Source organism: Scyliorhinus canicula, chromosome 2 (genome assembly GCF_902713615.1).
Source record: "Scyliorhinus canicula chromosome 2, sScyCan1.1, whole genome shotgun sequence".
Lineage (NCBI taxonomy): Eukaryota > Metazoa > Chordata > Chondrichthyes > Carcharhiniformes > Scyliorhinidae > Scyliorhinus > Scyliorhinus canicula.
This window is the reverse complement of record NC_052147.1, coordinates 73,791,509-73,804,126: the sequence shown is the minus strand read 5'-3', so window position 1 is coordinate 73,804,126 and position 12,618 is coordinate 73,791,509. Positions and strand designations below refer to the sequence as shown.

Genomic DNA, 12,618 nt, shown 5'->3' with positions numbered 1-12,618 from the left:
CTGTGGCCATCACACTTGTCTTTGATTTCTGGTGACCCTGGAAGGATGCAGACCAGTATTCTTCTTCAGTCGTTTCATGCACTCAACTCACTGCAAACCTCATTTTTCTCCCTTTTTGTCTTTATATGGAGAGGTGGCAAAATACATCTAGGAGAGGACATAGAACAAACAGTGCAGAAGGAGGCCATTCGGCCCATCGAGTCTGAACTGACCCACTTCAGCCTTTACTTTCACCCTCAACCCGTAACCCAATAATCCCTACTAACCTTTTTTGATCACTAAGGGCAATTATCATGGCCAATCCTCCTGACCTGCACGTCTTTGGACTGTGGGAGGAAACCGGAGCACCCGGAGGAAACCCACGCAGACACGGGGAGAACGTGCAGACTCCGCACAGACAGTGACCCAAGCCGGGAATCAAACCTGGGACCCTGGCGCTGTGAAGCTACAGTGCTAATCACTTGTGCTACCGTGCTGGCCAGCAGCCGGGAGGGGGCCCGGGCCAGCAGCCGGGATGGGGCCCGGGGCAGCAGCCGGGAGGGGGCCCGGGCCAGCAGCCGGGATGGGGCCCGGGGCAGCAGCCGGGAGGGGGCCCGGGCCAGCAGCCGGGAGGGGGCCCGGGCCAGCAGCGGGGAGGGGGCCCGGGCCAGCAGCGGGGAGGGGGCCCGGGCCAGCAGCTGGGATGGGGCCCGGGCCAGCAGCGGGGAGGGGGCCCGGGCCAGCAGCGGGGAGGGGGCCCGGGCCAGCAGCCGGGATGGGGCCCGGGCAGCAGCCGGGATGGGGCCCGGGGCAGCAGCCGGGATGGGGCCCGGGGCAGCAGCCGGGATGGGGCCCGGGGCAGCAGCCGGGATGGGGCCCGGGGCAGCAGCCGGGAGGGGGCCAGGGGCAGCAGCAGGGAGAGGGCCCGGGCCAGCAGCAGCAGGGAGAGGGCCCAGGCCAGCAGCAGGGAGAGGGCCCGGGCCAGCAGCAGGGAGGTGGCCCGGGCCAGCAGCAGCAGGGAGAGGGCCCGGGCCAGCAGCAGCAGGGAGAGGGCCCGGGGCAGCAGCAGGGAGAGGGCCCGGGCCAGCAGCAGCAGGGAGAGGGCCCGGGCCAGCAGCAGCAGGGAGAGGGCCCGGGGCAGCAGCAGGGAGAGGGCCCGGGCCAGCAGCAGCAGGGAGAGGGCCCGGGCCAGCAGCAGCAGGGAGAGGGCCCGGGGCCAGCAGCAGCAGGGAGAGGGCCCGGGGCAGCAGCAGCCGGGATGGGGCCCGGGGCAGCAGCAGGGAGGGGGCCCGGGGCAGCATCCGGGATGGGGCCCGGGGCAGCAGTCGGGAGGGGGCCCGGGCCAGCAGCAGGGAGAGGGCCCGGGCCAGCAGCAGGGAGAGGGCCCGGGCCAGCAGCAGCAGGGAGAGGGCCCGGGCCAGCAGCAGCAGGGAGAGGGCCCGGGGCAGCAGCAGCCGGGATGGGGCCCGGGGCAGCAGCAGCCGGGATGGGGCCCGGGGCAGCAGCCGGGAGGGGGCCCGGGGCAGCAGCAGCAGGGAGAGGGCCCGGGGCAGCAGCAGCAGGGAGAGGGCCCGGGGCAGCAGCAGCAGGGAGAGGGCCCGAGCCAGCAGCAGCAGGGAGAGGGCCCGGGGCAGCAGCCGGGATGGGGCCCGGGGCAGCAGTCGGGAGGGGGCCCGGGGCAGCAGGGAGAGGGCCCGGGGCAGCAGCAGCAGGGAGAGGGCCCGGGGCAGCAGCAGCAGGGAGAGAGCCCGGGGCAGCAGCAGCAGGGAGAGGGCCCGGGGCAGCAGCAGCCGGGATGGGGCCCGGGGCAGCAGCAGCCGGGATGGGGCCCGGGGCAGCAGCCGGGAGGGGGCCCGGGGCAGCAGCCGGTATGGGGCCCGGGGCAGCAGCAGGGAGGGGGCCCGGGGCAGCAGCCGGGATGGGGCCCGGGGCAGCAGCCGGGAGGGGGCCCGGGGCAGCAGCGGGGAGGGGGCCCGGGCCAGCAGCAGGGAGAGGGCCCTGGCCAGCCGCAGGGAGAGGGCCCGGGCCAGCAGCAGCAGGGAGAGGGCCCGGGGCAGCAGCAGGGAGAGGGCCCTGGCCAGCCGCAGGGAGAGGGCCCGGGCCAGCAGCAGCAGGGAGAGGGCCCGGGGCAGCCGCAGCAGGGAGAGGGCCCGGGGCAGCCGCAGCAGGGAGAGGGCCCGGGGCAGCAGCAGGGAGAGGGCCCGGGCCAGCAGCAGCAGGGAGAGGGCCCGGGGCAGCCGCAGCAGGGAGAGGGCCCGGGGCAGCAGCAGGGAGAGGGCCCGGGGCAGCCGCAGCAGGGAGAGGGCCCTGGCCAGCCGCAGCAGGGAGAGGGCCCTGGCCAGCCGCAGCAGGGAGAGGGCCCTGGCCAGCCGCAGCAGGGAGAGGGCCCTGGCCAGCCGCAGCAGGGAGAGGGCCCTAGCCAGCCGCAGCAGGGAGAGGGCCCTAGCCAGCCGCAGCAGGGAGAGGACCAGGGAGAGGACCTGGGCCAGCAGCAAGGAGAGGGCATTCGATCCCCAGAGGATTCCCCCTAAACCTCCACCCGTAACTAAGCTTTCAGCTGCCCACCAGACCAGCCCCAACACCCCACCCCAGCCCCAACACCCCACCCCCAGACCAGCCCCAACACCAGACCTGCCCCACCACCCCACCACCCCGCCCCAACACCCCACCCCCCCCACCCCCGCCCCAACACCCCACCCCGCCCCAACACCACACCCCCGCCCCAACACCCCACCCCCCCATCCCCGCCCCAACACCCCACCCCCCCACCCCCGCCCCAACACCCCACCCCCCCACCCCCACCCCAACACCCCATCCCCCCCACTCCCGCCCCAACACCCCACCCCCCCCACCCCCGCCCCAACACCCCACCCCCCCACCCCTGCCCCAACACCCCACCCCAACACCCCACCCCTCCCACCCCCGCCCCAACACCCCCCCCAACACCCCACCCCGCCTCAACACCCCACCCCACCCCCGCCCCAGCCCCAACACCCCACCCCAACACCCCACCCCCGCCCCAACACCCCACCCCCGCCCCAACACCCCATCCCCGCCCCAACACCCCCCCACCCCCAGACCTGCCCCAACACCCCCCCCCCCCCGCAACCTGACCCAACCTCCTCTCCCCCTCCAATCCCACCCTCTGGCCCACCCCACTAACCTCCCTGGCCCCCGCTCTCCCCGCATTAACCTGAACTGCCCGACTGCGACCCAACCTGCTGCACTGCCTGAACCTCACCAAACCAAAGTCAGGGAGGCCAGTGGCGCGAAAGTTTAAAAAGAGTTTTAGCACAGGTAAATTGGTGTGGAGTGATAATCCACCGCTGATTAATCCACCGTTATTCCAGCTCCTTCTCTCTGAGCTCAGCTGTCCAGAACCAAGGTGAAAAAGGGGACAAGATACCTGGAATCACAACCAGGTTATGGTTTCTCTCAGGAAAGCACGGATTGAAAAATTAACCTTAGGGCGACAGACGACAGCTGCTATTGACACTTGGGGGGCACTTGGGCGGCACTGATGAGGCAATTTCTCCCCCGCCTCTTTGCCATTGTAACAAGTGCCTGAGGTGCTGCAGGACAGTGGAGTCTCCTGCTACCTGCAGGAGTATCCAACTGTGCCGGAACCCACACGGCCTCAGGCATTTAGAGAAAGCCCTTCAAAATCATCTGAGGCAAAGACACATGAGGGTCAAGGGCTTGTTTCCAGCAGAGATGGCAGAGAGAGGGGAGCACCATGCCATAGTACACGGAAGACAAAGACAATAGTCACATGTGGGTTCAGAAGCTTTGGAGTTTTTGTTTTGTTTTTAGTCTGTATGAAATGATGGTGTAGTGTGCTTGCTGTCTGGTTAACTTTGTGTTTCTTGTGTGTGGTGTCCTGGCTCTGGATTGAGTGACTGGGAGATTGTGCATATGTGAATGTTCTTTGATTGACCTAATTTTGTACCTCACCATTGGCACATGGGAGATACCAAGAGGATACTGCACAGAGAGAGGGCACAGGTGTGGTGAATGTAATATGATAATTCACACTATGTCTTTGTAAGTGCAGTAGCGTTATCCGACCACTAGGGGAGTAGCTCTGGGAATGCTCAGGAGATTGTACAGGGCTCCACCCTTGGCTCTGCCCACGACTCCTCCCCCTAGTCCTGCTGTATAAATACCCTTGTCCAGAGTCAGCCTGCAGTTCACTGAGAGTTCATCAACGGGTAACAGGCTGGCTCTGTAGTAAGTCGATTAAAGCCTATATTCATATCGGAAACACGTGTCTGGTGAATTGATGGTTCCATCAACAGGGCAGCAATAGGGAGAGGGCACAGGAGAAACACATCCGGTATCCCATTAGTGAGCTGCTTGGTTTGTCCCTCCGTGACAGCCTCCAGTCTCTCAATGCAGGAATCCACGGGTTCTGGCGAGTGGCTCATGGTCTGGTTGAACTCCTCCATTGTCCGTGTCATTGCGTGCAACCCTTCTGAGAGCTGGCAGGCATGGTGCAGACACAGAGGGAGGTAGCCCAGTCCCAGAGGGAAATGGCGCAGTCACTGGCTGATGTGACACAGACCCAGAAGGTGGTGGCAAAGTCAGTGGGTGATGTGGCCAGTCCCAGACGGAGATGGTCGACTCTGTACTCCATGCCGCAAGCATGCAGACCCTGGTCGAGACCAGAGCGGACCTCCAGGACTGGCAGGTGACACTCAGGGGACAGCTCTGCTTGCACCCCCGTCCCATGGGGCACCCCGAGGGAGGAGGTGGTAATGGGGCCCGTGCTGGTTACACCCGAGACATTTGAAGCCTGGCATGTTATTCCACACTACAGACTGGCCTGCACCCTCTCCCCCGGATGTCCCTCCGCCCTCCCCCAGTCCCAGCCCCCCTAGATCTTGGCCCCTCCATGCCAAGGCATACCACGTGTAGGTGATGAGTGTCAGCAGACAGACAGGAATCAGACTATGGCATAGATTGAGGAGCAGCAGAGCTCAGTTTACATCGGGTTATCATCACCTCATATTGTATATTGACAGGTTGACAGTGCCAAAACAGGCCCATCACCCTGGAATGATGTAATACAGACCCTGGGGAATGATGTAATACAGACCCTGGGGAATGGTTGTGGGGGGGATGGTGGGTGGCATGGGGAGAGGGGGTGAAATTACAAATGAAGCCATGTCCTTTGAGAAGCAGGAAAGTAGGAGTGCCTATCTGGTCCTCGGGGCTCGCCGGACCCTGTCCTCCATCTTCCGGCTGCTCCAGTGGATCCTCCCGGGGCTTGTCTACCAGCCCCTCCCAGTCCGCATTCTCCCCATTGTCCTCCTCTAATGAAGCAGCCTGTTCCTCTTCCTCCACCTCTAGCATGTCGCTCTGCTGCTGTGCCAGGTTGTGGAGGGCACTGCAGACCACCACAAAGCAGATGCCCCTCCGGGGGGGGGGGGGGGGGGGGGTACTGTCGAGTACCACCAGAGTGGTCGAGGCATCAGAACCACATTTTAAGCAATCCGATGCACTGATCTATTGCAGCCGGGGTGGCCACATGGGCCTCCTTATATCGGGTCTCCGCATCGGTCACCAGCCTCTGCACTGGCATCATTAGCGAGGACCTAAGCGGATATCCCTTATCCGCCAACAGCCATGATAAATCATCCTGGGGTGTCTCTTGAAGATGCCTGCCCAGGATGTAGCTGCCATGCACACCCCCAGGGAAGCATGCACACACATGCATGATTTTGAGGTGATGGTCACACACAAGTTGAATGTTCAGGGAGTGGAAACCCTTCCTGTTGGTGTGGGGACTGTCCGGTGCACGCAAGGCGACATGTATGCCATCTATTACCCCCTCTAACTGAAGCATACCGGCAATGGCAGAGAATCCTGATACCCGGACACCTTGATGGGCTTGGGCCAGGTCAAAGTTTATATAGTTAACTGCCCAGGCAAACAGGGAATCCATGACATCACGGATGCACTTCTGGGCTGTTGGTTGGTATATGCCATACAGTTCCCGCCCGAGCCCTGGAATAAACCCGAGGTGTAAATGTTCAGGGGCTGGATTCTTCATTTGCGGAATCCTCCTCTTCGCACTCAGGCTTGTGGATTTCCCGACGGAGTGGGGGTTCCCACAATGGGAAACCCAATTGGCCAGCTACCAGGACGGAGGATGAGAAAAGCACCCCTCTCCCTTCAGTCCGGTAGCAGGTCAGCCAAATCCTCCCCTGCCTCATTCCAGGTCAAAGAAGCAGAAGGGGCAGCAGTAAGCAGACACACAGGTTAGTTGCAGTAGCACTCAAGTCATTCTTCCTCTCTTACTGTCCTCCTGGCAGCCCCCAACAGCAGACTCTCAAGAAAGGAACAATCATTACCTGAAGCCACACCAACACAGAGTATAGCAGGGGGGGTGGGAAAAGCACCCCTTCCCCATCTTCAGTCCTGTGGTATGCCAGTCAAATCCTCCCCTTGCCTGGCTCCAAGTCAAAGGAGCAGAAGGGGCAGCAGCAGCAAACAGAAAATAGGCCTTCAGGCAGTTCTGCAGCCAAAAGCAGGAGCACACAGAAAACACTGCCTGCAGCCACTCGGGAATATTTTGTTTATTAAACAGTCAATAATACCTTTACACAAAAAAGATACAAACAACTTAACAGTCCACAAATCTCAGGAACCAGTGACCGACAAGGAAAAGGCACCGTGCCATACAGACAGGCATCATCTTGCTACAGAATATCAGTACAAACACAAAGCTGCAGTAGTGGATCTATACAAAGAAAACCTAAAACACATTTAACAGTAAACAGACATTACCAGCATTTGAATCAACCCGTCGCTATCTTCCCCTCCTGCAGTTCCCAGCAGCAGACTCGCATCAGTGGAAAGTCACCTGGGGATAGTGCAACAATATACCGGAGAGTCACGCTGGTGCAGAGCACGGTGGAAGAGCAAAGAGCACCCCTTTTCTGGAGGCTAGAGCTCAGACAAAAAGGAGCTGCAGCAGATGAATACCTCCAAACAGTAAATAACAAACAGGCAACAATACAATAGAGTGACCAGCATCCAAATCAACCTGCTGCTCCTCCCCCTGCCACAGCATGTGTTGAGGGGGCCGGGGACCATCCCATGTTGCATTTGGGCTGGCGTTCCAATTTCTCGCTACAATGGGGAGTTCCGCCGAGCAGAGCTCCCCTTTATACAAATTGGCTATGTGCGGCCTCAGCTGCGCATTACCCATTCAGGCCCTTATTCAACGCAAGTCGCATTGAATAGCTATGTGTTTCTTGGCAGTGCGAGTGCCTAGAAACACGTGGCTGAACACGTTCACTAGGGACTTTGTTCTCATTTGGGAAGATTGCACCCCGGAGTCTGGAGCTCAGACTAAAGGGGATGCAGCAGATAAAGACATGGCCTCCAGACATCAAACAGTAAACAGTACAATAACTCTTTCCCCCACTCCCAGCTCCAGCAGTAGATACACATAAGACCATAAGACATAGGAGCAGAATTAGGCCACTCAGCCCAAAGAGTCTGCTCCGCCATATCATGCTGAATATTTTTCTCATCCTCATTCGCCAGCCTTCTCCCCATAACTCCTAGTCCCCTTATTAATCAGGAACCTATCTATCTCTGTCTTAAAGACACTCAGTGATTTGGGCTCCACAGCCTTCTGCGGCAAAGAGTTCCACAGATTCAACACCCTCTCGCTGAAGAAAGACGCTCAGGGCTGAGCAGAACAATACACTGGAAGAATCACACAGAGCATGGTGATTCTTCTGCAAGAAAGTACACCCTCCCACTCTCCAGCACTGGTAGTGGTTCCGGACTGCAGACCACAGAAGCACAAGGGGCCACAACAAACAAGTCCATAGCCTCCAGGCTATCATACAATAAATATCAACAGTACAATAGCAAGGACATGGCTCCCAAACAGGAAACATAAACATGCAACACTATGAGAAGGCACCAGCAATTTGCAAAGCCTCCAAACCTGAAAAAGTTATCAGTCATTAGCTCAAGAAAGCCACCAACAACCTTCAAAGACATTTTTTCACGGTGTTCACATTGTCCAGTTGAAGCGATCCACCATTGAGGGCAGCACGGTAGCATTGTGGATAGCATAATTGCTTCACAGCTCCAGAGTCCCAGGTTCAATTCCGGCTTGGGTCACTGTCTGTGCGGAGTCTGCACATCCTCCCTGTGTGTGCGTGGGTTTCCTCCTGGTGCTCCGGTTTCCTCCCACAGTCCAAAGATGTGCAGGTTAGGTGCATTGGCCATGATAAATTGCCCTTAGTGTCCAAAATTGCCCTTAGTGTTAGGTGGGGTTACTGGGTTATGGGGATAGGGTGGAGGTGTTGACCTTGGGTAGGGTGCTCTTTCCAAGAGCCAGTGCAGACTCGATTGGCTAAATGGCCTCCTTCTGCACTGTAAATTCTATGTAAATTCTAACTCTTCTCCCCCTGTAATACCGCCATCCGGTCACCTGCTCCACCCAGACCTTGGTCCAGGCCACAGAAGTAGAAAAGAGGCAGTAGCAAGCAAACACATGGCTTCCAGACATGAAACACTGAATAGTCAGCAGTACTATAGAAACATCAACAAGCTGCAAAACAGTTCTTCATATCTCCAGCAAGTGGCTCAGTTGAATCATGCCGCCACCCTTCCTTCCTAAGCACTGGCAGCAGGGTAGATGACTTCCCTCCCTCTTCTTTCCCCAGGCTAGAGAATCAAAACAGGCATTAGCAAGCATACCCACGGCTTTCAGACATGAAACATTGAACAGTCAGCGGTACAATAAATGCACCGGCAAGCTGCAAAGCAGACTGCATAGTCACTCAGTAGAATCAGCGCCCAGTCCTGGCAGTAGTTGCATCTCATTCTCTCCCTCCAGGCGACAGAAGCTAAAGAGGAGGCAGGAAGAAGACACCAGCTTCCAAATAGCATCAACTGCATTTGGACCACTCTGCCTCTCACTCCCCCCCCCCCCCCCCCCCCCCCCCCCCCCCCCACCCCGGCAGCTCCAGGCCGGAACAATTATTCCTGAAGCCACACCAACACAGAGCATAGCAGAGGGGGAGGAATTTCTATCCCCTCTGTGCCTTCTTCATTCTGGTAATAGGCCACACAAATTCTCCTCTTGCCTCACTCCAGATCAAAGAAGTAGAAGGGATAGTAGCAGCAAACAGAGGCGTGGCAGTGACTCTGAACAGAAAGGTTTGCTGTCTTCCCTCACGATGGTAACTGTCAACCTCCCACGACTCTGCCAATGCCCCAACTGTTGTCTGTCAACCAGAATTCAGACTGCTGCCACTCATGACCAAGTGGTACAGCTCAAAGCTGCACCTGGAAGGGCCAGAGCTATGCAAGATTGCCCCACAACCTACATTTTGTGCCCACCCCCTCCCCCGCTCCTGAAAATTAACAACCTTGCAACAACCGTACTCTAGTCACTGGGGAAGCTCAATGTAGAAGCATTGGGACAGACTGGGGCACCGGGAATACAGAAACAAAAGGAATATACAAGGTTGATTAGTTGACCTTTGTATTGAATATTGATTACTACGGTTGGTTTGGAATGTTTATTTTGTGGTGACCGACATTTCAGCATTTATGATCAAGAGGTATTGCAAAGGTCAGTAATAAAGGAATGGTAAGGTGGGGAGCAGCTGATGAATGGAGGATTGTGGTTGGATTTACTTGGTACCACAATCAGATGAGCCAATCGGGGGCAGCTCAGCTGGAAAGGGGATGTCTTGATTGCCTCCTCTTCAAAAGTTTGTCGTATACCTACCCGATGGCAGGGGCTGCTCCGTCATGTTGACAAGCTTGTTCGAGCTACAGTAAACCACGGGAATACACACTCATGAGCACTGCTGGGCTCTTCCAGAGTGTGACAGGCAGCGGAAGCATTGGTTTACTCATTTCATTTGATGGAAGGGCTCTTGATATTTGCATGCTGCTGTGGATTGTGCACTGGAATCATGAACCAGGTGGTCAGCAACGGCCCTTGTTACTGCTAACTACCCTCTGGGTTTTCATGGTGACTCAACCAAGGTACAGTGGACTGGTACAGAACAAAGTCATCATTATTGCTGCCAGGATATCACACATTGACCGACATGACGCTCCGAATAAGATCACACAGACATTAAGGGAGCAGAATCCCTTCAGGTTGCGGTGTTGCTCTAAATTTACACACATCAATTGCAAAATGAAATGGTCGTAGTCAATGGCCCCCTGCTACCTCGACAGGCCATGTAATCACTCAGCCTGTACGAGAAACAAAGAATTCAACAATTTCCCCTTTCTTGGCGTAAAAATGTAGAAGATTAACTGAGAGATGTTGGGGAAGTTGCCGGGTCCAGCTTGGAAAAAGCCTAATGGAAAGAAGTTCAAGATTATGATCACAGGGGCTGGTTTAGCACAGGGCTAAATCGCTGGCTTTTAAAGCAGACCAAGGCAGGCTAGCAGCACCGTTCAATTCCCGTACCAGCCTCCCCGAACAGGTGCCAGAATGTGGCGACTAGGGGCTTTTCACGTAACTTAATTTGAAGCCTACTTGTGACAATAAGCGATTTTCATTTCATATTTACAGGCACTAGCAATGCTGCTCTTGCCTTGGGTTGAGGCTGCACTACGGCCTGCAACAGGTGGCAGAATTTCAGTGAGCAACTCCTTTGTGAAGCAGGACATCGAGGATATGTTCCCCGTCGAGGTTGACATTGTAGAATTGCTTTCTGAAGTCCCTGCATAGCCTTCTACTGGGAGCCCTTCTCCTCCTCCCTCTTTGAGCAGCTTTTCTAAAAATTAACTTAGAGTACCCAATTCATTTTTCCAATTAAGGGGCAATTTAGAGTGGCCAATCCACCTACCCTGCAAATCTTTGGGTAGTGGGGGCAAAACACACGCAAACACGGGGAGAATATACAAACTCCACATGGTCAGTGACCCAGGACCGGGATCGAACCTGGGACCTCGGTGCCATGAGGTAACAGGGCTAACCCACTGGACCACCGTGCTGCCCCTTTGAGCAGCTTAACCTCCTCTGTGTTGTTTCCCACTGTCATGCCGCAGGCACAGAGGGGATAGAAATTACAGTACCCATGAACAGGGGCAAGCACAATGTTCGTAGTGAGAACTGATGCTGCACACCAGTGCTTCCCTGTAGACATCAACCTCAATTGGCAGCACAAACTTCTACTAACTGAGTAAAAGCCTGAAGAAATCAATAAGCAACTAACCTGAAAGTAGTTGATAATTCCTTTAAATAGCCCTGGTGCTGAACACATATTCAGCTGAGCGAGGCTGGAGCTTGAGATTAAAATAATAATAATCTTTATTGTCACAAGTAGACTTACATTAATAATGCAATGAAGGTACTGTGAAAAGCCCCTAGATGCCACATTCCGGCACCTGTTCGGGTACACAGAGGACGAATTCAGAACGTCCAAATCGCCCAACAGCACATCTTTTGGGACTTGTGGGAGGAAACCAGAGCAGCCAGAGTAAACCCACACAGACACAGGGAGAACATGCGGACTCCACACAGTCAGTGACCCAAGCCGGGAATCAAACCTGGGATCCTGGCGCTGTGAAGCAACAGTGCTAGCCACTATGCGACTATGCCGCCAAGAGGCACTGCTCAAGTCAAATCAACAATACAAGCTAACTGGTGTCAGAATCTGCTTACTCTGCATGTTTTTGGAATAGGTTCCCAGTGCCCACGCTAATGGCACCCGGCCGTGGCCCACAGCAGAAAGGTGCTATTTTCCAGAACTTGGTCCATAACCTTGTATGCCCTAGGATTGCAAGTGCACATCTAAATACTTCTTAAATGTTATGACGGTCTCTGCCTCCATCACACTTGCAGTCCGCTAGTTTCAAATTCCCATCACCCTCTGGGTGAAAAGTTTTCCCTCACATCCCCACTAACGCTTCTGCCCCTTCCCTTAGATCTATGCCCCTGGTTATTGATTCCTCTACCAAGGGGAAAGGTTTATTCCTGTCTAGTCTATCTTTGTCGTTCATCATTTTATACATCTCAATAATGTTCCCCCTCAGATTCCTCTGCTCATGGGAAACAGCTCCAGTCTATCCAATCTCTCTTCATAGCTGAAACTCTCCAACCCAGGCAACCTCCTGTTAAAGTCAGGATAATTTGTGTTGTTTCTCAGTTAATCTCTTACTCCAAACAAAAAACATTTTTTAAACTCATGACTGTTTCACTGTGATACTGACTGAGAAGGCAATGACATTAGTAACCCACGTTAGTCTTTATGAAACTCAGCTGAGCTCCACTCCTGCCCGGACTGAGACTGAGCTCTGCACTCAGTCTTTTTAGCTTCACCTTCTCCCGGTATCACCTAACTCCCTTTTTACCGAACTCTGAAAGCACTCTTGTTTAGCCAAGCAGGACTCTACGAGCAGATATGTATACTTTATTAATGCAGAGCAAAACAACATATTCAGCACTTCTTCAGGTATTGTCTCCACTGATTGCAATCAAGTCAAAACTTAAATTTTTTTGATGTTGATTTATCTTAAAATTTATAATTTTATACAGCACTTTCCAGTTCTTCGATTTGGAAGCTTATTAGAAAAATGTAACTAAGCAATAATATATTTTAGAGGGGTAGGAATCAAGATATTAGAAAATATAGA

At 55.6% G+C, this 12,618-nt stretch overlaps 2 long non-coding RNA genes across 2 annotated transcripts in view; one reads left to right on the top strand and one right to left on the bottom strand.

Annotated features, from left to right (window-relative positions):
• Positions 1–12,618, bottom strand: part of LOC119954970 — a 128,993-nt gene that overhangs the window by 47,448 nt on the left and 68,927 nt on the right. The gene's annotated exons all lie outside the window — the stretch shown is intronic.
• The window catches only part of LOC119954962, a 124,042-nt gene that overhangs the window by 50,287 nt on the left and 61,137 nt on the right, over positions 1–12,618 (top strand). The gene's annotated exons all lie outside the window — the stretch shown is intronic.